The sequence below is a fragment of the Podarcis melisellensis genome (assembly GCF_964234715.1).
Source record: "Podarcis melisellensis genome assembly, chromosome: 3".
NCBI lineage: Eukaryota > Metazoa > Chordata > Lepidosauria > Squamata > Lacertidae > Podarcis > Podarcis melisellensis.
Genome location: NC_138530.1, coordinates 65,385,918 through 65,392,312, shown reverse-complemented (window position 1 = coordinate 65,392,312; position 6,395 = coordinate 65,385,918). Strand labels below are relative to the sequence as shown.

General features: G+C 41.8%; 1 long non-coding RNA gene across 2 annotated transcripts; it reads right to left on the bottom strand.

Annotated features, from left to right (window-relative positions):
- Nucleotides 1–2,240: 2,240 nt before the first annotated feature.
- On the bottom strand, nucleotides 2,241–5,629 carry LOC309367444. 2 transcript variants are annotated; one of them, XR_014167179.1, is made up of 3 exons: nucleotides 4,634–5,629; nucleotides 3,577–3,666; nucleotides 2,241–2,381 (listed from the first exon to the last, which is right to left on the bottom strand). It is a non-coding gene; the product is annotated as an uncharacterized lncRNA (long non-coding RNA). The 2 variants fall into 2 exon arrangements; XR_014167178.1 differs by having other exon boundaries at nucleotides 2,241–3,666.
- Nucleotides 5,630–6,395: the final 766 nt, after the last annotated feature.

Below are 6,395 nucleotides of genomic sequence, written 5' to 3'. Positions count from 1 at the left end.
TGCACATGACTGGTCCTTTGTATGCTTAGCTTTTGTTGGTTAAATAGCAGTTGCAGGGGAGCTGATCCAGAATGGGGGCTGCAGGATGGAGAGGGCATCAAGCTGGTTAATCCTACTACAGTGCTGACTGTGCCCCATGCTTCCCCAATGATTTCTACTTGCCCCCAGGACAGAAGCTACTAATGTTAGTTTTCCTCCAGGGAGAAATCTTCTCTCCTTCATGCTTTGCCCCCATGGCTGCTATTTAATTAATGAAAACCAAGCACATGAGGTACAACCACACACGTAACATCTAGGCTGGCCTTATATTGGTTCAAAGTGTTTGGTGATACATGATAAATAAGAAAGATAGATAACTGCAGCCATTCTCCCCCGTCCTCAATGGTTTTAGTTCCCAAAAGGGGAACCTAGAACAAAGCAAAAAAGATGGCTAGCAGTTAGGAATGGCTTTTCTCATTTTCCCTGTCTTAGGTTTTTTACATACATTTCCACATCAGTTTGCATTTTTTTTAAAAAGTCCTCATGAAAATTCATCAGTGCCTCAGTGCAAATTTCTCCTACTATACACATTTTTGAATGGATTTCTGAAAAGCTGTTTCCCTAGTATGATGCATTTTTGTACGTTATTTTCATGAATGCATGCATTTTTATGCACAATATTTGGTTGGAGAACTGCATTGCAAAGTGTGAATTTTGATCGACGGCTGTGTCTTGGGTTCAGCTATTTCAGAAAGTGAGGCTTGTCTTTAAATGCAAACTTTAAATCCAATTTCTCTCTGCCTCCCACCTCCCAATCCCTACTTGAAATATTCACATTTTATATTAACACGGGAACAAGCAGATTAAAAGGTATTGTCTGTGTTGCAGTTCTAAGGACCCTCCTTAGAGGATCCCTGCTGTCTCCTTGGCAATTTGCAAAGACACAGAAAACAAAAATAGTTGTCCCATTGGCCCCAACATGAACAATCCACAACAAAGTGAGCACACAGTTTCTGTCGTAGATTGGCACTCTGCTTCTTATCTCAGTTAATAAATTATCTGGGAGGGGCCAAGAACATCACCTCTGCACTTCTCCTAGATGGCCTTCACATAACAGAACAGTTTTTTTAAAAAGTAAAACTAGGCACTATATTTTGTTTTATCTCACACAGTATTTCATTGATTCCATCTTTTATATTTTACTTTGAATACAGCAACAAAGTTTAAGCTGTAACTTCACATATACACTTCTGAACTATGGCTCAGGTTCTGCCCCATTCAAAGGTACTCAGGCTGAAGCCTGTACAGTGGTACTTCGGGTTAAGAACTTAATTCATTCTGGAGGTCCGTTTTTAACCTGAAACTGTTCTTAATCTGAGGTACCACTTTAGCTAATGGGGCCTCCTGCTGCTGCTGTGCCGCTGGAGCACGATTTCTGTTCTCATCCTGAAGCAAAGTTCTTAACCCGAGATACTATTTCTGGGTTAGCGGAGTCTGTAACCTGAAGCATCTGTTATCCGAGGTACCACTGTAGACCAGAGTTGGGGAACCTGTGGCCCTGCTGATGTCACTTGATTTCATTTCCCATCAGCCCCAGCCAGCATGGCCAGTGGGCAAGAATTATGGGAGTTGTGGTCCAATATCTAGAGGATATTGCCTGAACTGAAAGTAAGCGTATGTCAGCAGAGAATGAAGTGTGTACATGTCAGCTAGAAAATGCTAGTGAAAAGCTTTGCTTGCATGCTAGGGCTGGATAGGACTTGTACTGTAATAAGATGCTGAATTAACAAAGCAGGAATGAGTTGAGCCCTTTCAAATAAAACCTGCTTTTCCTACAGTTTGTGCCCATGTTGCTGTCAGGGAGCAAAGCAATGAGGTTCACATGGGAATGACAATCTAGTTGCTCAAAGGGACATAAGTGTTATTCCAGTGTTGTGCTCTGTCATTACAGAACTGGTTTGGCTGTAGTGATATGCTGTGTAGAAAAAAATCATCAAAACTATATATATTTTTCTGTACAGCACTATCATAATAAAAGAGAAAGGGATAAAATCCAGAAATGTTCTAAACCTTTTAGATCCTGTTTAAACCATGTAATGTTTTGCAAATAATTTAATTCAAATGCTAAGCTTAGTGTCTGTATTAAGACAGTGAGAAACAATTCAGCATCATGATGCTTTTAAAAATAGATGCAAAATATTCCCTTTACCTAGCTTCTTTTAAGAAGGAGGGGCAAAGAAATTGCAAGGCTCCCGAGCAAATCAGATGCAAATATATTTATTGGATTAAGCCACAAACACTGATCTGCACAGATAAAATACTGTGGCCAGTAATAATGAAGGAAAAACATATTTGGCTACTCCTTTAAGTGCCACTTTGTCTTCCTTCAGGACCTGGTAAACCTGGAAGAATGAGTCACATTAGTAAATCACTATTCAACCACAATGTGCTTTTCTAAGAGAATGAGGATTACGACAGTCAGTGCCTGCTGCCCACTGACAATCATGGGAACCGACCTCAGTAATAAATCCAGGCATTATCTGGCTCAATACTGACCAGTTCTCACGCCACAACAACTCTTTTGATGTGACCGTCAAAAGCCAAGGATGCCCAAAAGCAGTAGCAGAATTATAAGCAAAAGCCACACGCACACACACACAAACAGAAATAATTTAGCAGAAATATGTAAAGCCTGCTTCCCAGGCAGTCTTTCTCGCTGTGTGGACCATTCTGCTCTGTGCCAAAGACTTCCCAGATGTAAAGAGAATGAAAAGGTTGCCGTATTTGTGCACGTAATATTTACTAATACTGAGTATGATCCAACCAGAAGTTAAGCGCTGTTATGTCTCATTGATTCTAGGAGGAGAGATTTAAACCTAAGTGGGGGGAAACCGAAAAACACACAATGGGACTTACGAAACTTAATGCCAGCTGGATCTTGCCCAATGTTTGCCCATAATATACAGAATACAGTATTATTGATTTTCAGCTCCACCTTTCATGTGCACACACAGCCAGAGAAAAAGCTTAGCACATGAAGCAATCCTTATTCTTGATACAGGGCTGTAGCATAGCTACCATGCTGAGAACCCATATTCCTTGCAAGATGTTCTAGAAACATGGGAGATAGTAGCTTCCTAGAAGCTCAGGAGGCAAATTCTTGCCAGCTAGCCTTTTGCATAGGCACTCTCCTGTACAACACGTGTTTTATATACTACAGTGCCCTCACACAATGGGGAAATAGCAAGGTTACATGTGCAAGTCATGCCAGTGCACCTATTGGAGTTGCCCCCAGCAGATGTGCATTCTGTACCAGTGCAGAGAGAGGCCGATGCATGTAGCCATCGTTCCTTCATAGACCAAGAGGGGACAGGTTATATGGGGCAAACACACTACTTTTCACAGTAGTGCTTGCTTGTGGGTGAGGGCCCTCTAAGACGCTGAATTAACACGAGAGTGTTCATTGCAAACAGCCTACAGATCTAAGTGGACATATTAGCTGTACAGAACATTTTGTTTTCTTCTTGCATTGATGAATTGCTTTCCCTGAGGCATCCCAAAGCGATTTACAATATATGAGATGTGTAAAACAGTTACCTGATATTTTCCCTGCAGGTGGCTACAAGCTATTAGAACTCCAAACTGTTTCAGTGGGAGCTGGAGGAAAACATTTTTTGATTCAGAATTCTGTTAACAAAGCGACAACACAGAAGGCTTGAGTTTCTGCAAGGGATGGATGAACCTTCAGTTTCTTATTTTTTACAGTCTTAAGTTCAATTTTCCCACTTTTTTTTTTTAGATGTGTACAAATTTCAGGCAAATTCCCCTCAATACATGCATTTTTGTACAAAGTTGTTGAATATTTTTGCAATTTTTGCACATTATTTTCATTAACATGAATACTTTTGCCTAACATATGTATTTCTTTGGTTAGAGAACAGCATCTCAACATTTGAACAAGTGTGAAATTTCCGCTTGTTCTGTGTTCAAGAAAGCATGAGTCCGAGCCACTATCTAAGGCTTCTGATCATTTTAATTGGGGATCTTCATGTAACACATGGACCACACAATGGAGCTACGAGTCCTCCCGTCTATTATTTATAAAAAAGGATGGTTTCGTTTAAAAGTAGAGTCTTGTTCAGCTAGGAGGAAGGCACCTCAGGACCACTTCATTCAACCAAAAACATTCCTGGTATGGAAGAATTATTAACCAAAAGCGTGCACACACATGATGCGTAGGAGTCTCGCAATTTCCTACAAAGAAATAGCTTGGACAGCTGCTTTTTCATTTGTGCACACAGGTCTTAAGTACTACTGTAAGTCGCATCACTACATTTAAAACACACACAGAAATTTCTTTTAGGCCCAAATGAAAGTTTGGTTATGGGACTAGAATGCCCCCTTGTGGGATACTTCTGTATTTATTCTAAGCAACAGTAGAGCAAGTGGCTTTTGGAATGCTGCAAAATATTTTGAAGAATGGAAAAGAAGCCTGGGGAACCTAGTATTATCATTACTACGACATTTGCATCCTACCCTTTCTTTAAAGAGCTCAGGTCAGGAAATATAACAAGCAACTAGAAAGAGAACCTACCCAAGTGACTCTGATACTAAACCCCACATTGACACTAAGTACATAAAAGAATGTACCCACCCCTCTTCCCCCTCTTTTTCTTCCCAGAATTTTACTGCATGTAACACCAATGTCTCACAACAAATGCAACTGATCTGTAGAAATCACAACCTGAAAAAAGAGATAATGCTTGTACTTTTGTAAAACTATGAAAATCTTTAATAAAAATTATTTTAAAAAATAAAAACATAATAATTACAACTACTACTGGTAAAAACATAGAAATTGTTGAGGCTTTGGAGTACTGCATTTCTGTTACTCCATAGAAATAGGGATGCAAGCTATGAAGCTGAATAGTACTTTAAGTGGAAAGTTCACCCACAGATTGAATGCAAAAAAAATGCAAATATACGGAGTGAAAGAACATTTGCGTCCATCTCGGATCCTCGTTGAACAACATGACATCGAAACTACCGTAACGACAATAAAAGCAACTTCCCTGACCGGGAATCGAACCCGGGCCGCGGCGGTGAGAGCGCCGAATCCTAACCACTAGACCACCAGGGAGCTGTGCAATACGGTTGTCTGCTTCTTTATGAGAAAGTATTCCATTGGTTTACCTTCCCTTAATCTGAATAAATTCCGCCTATAAATGTCATCCCGCCTCTTGATGTTAAATGACCTATCAGCATGACTTTCTGCTCCCGCACCTTAAAACCGTTCCTATTTAGTGCCCTGCTTTGCAACTGAACGTTGACGCTGGCTCCGCCTCCTCAGCGCAGCAGGCTAGGTTGCTTTTGTCAGCCGCTGACAAAAAATAGGTCGCCCTTCTAGCCAGTCTGCCAAGTTCTCGGATATCGCGAGAATGGGCGTAAATGCGTTCTCTTTGTCCGGCCCGTGTTTTCAACACAGAGATAGAAGTGTAGAGTAACGTATTCGTTGTTTGCGCGGTATACTTCCGGATTCACCATGAAGTATATTTTTCAAAATATCCTACAGGGCAGAGCGATGGCTCATAGAAATAAGGAGAAATTCAAATTTTCAAAGAGCAATGACTGTTCACCCCTCGCCCTCCAAAAAAACCACACATGTTTTTGTTTATTCTTTAAACATTCTCAACACGTGTCAAACCTACATAACTCCAGCATGAGTTTGTAATTAACTGCAAAAGAAAAAAAATGATAAAAAGCACCTGATTGTGGAAACGCAAAAACAAAAGTATTTAGTACGGCATCAATAAAATTATGCGGCCGTAATAAAATTTGCCAAACCTGATGCTCATAAAGGCTCCCAACCCACAAACACAATCTAGATTTGCAGATAAGGTGATGTGCGAGAGAGAGGACAGCTCTGAAACAGCGACATCGCTGCAGATCAAAGCTGAAGCTGGACTGGATTCCCAGTAAAATGTCCACACACAGAACATCCCTCGGAAGCAGGCAATCCCCACACCCTCCTGGCCCAAACCCAGTTCTCAGTTGTACGCAGCCACTTGTGCGCCGCCACGAACTTGCACACAGGGCAGGCTGCGCAGGGATGCCGTCGAAACCCCCCCAAGCCCCTCTGCTGCTTTTGCGGCTCTTCCCTTCTTCGCCTCTGCGGTTTCTCAGCGCAGGAGGACGAGAGCCTTCCTTCGCAGAGCCTCCACTTCTTTCTGTTTGAGCGCCTCCTCGTGCCCGGTGGATGCAGCCCGAGAAACGGGCTTCTCCAGTCCCCGGGATGCCCATCGCTCTTTCTTCCTTGCATCTATTGAAAAACTTGCACGTCCAATTTTAGGAATCGGGCGCGCTGCTGCAGTTGCGTTAAGTTCTTTAGCAACCGGCTCCTGGATCTCAATCTTTCT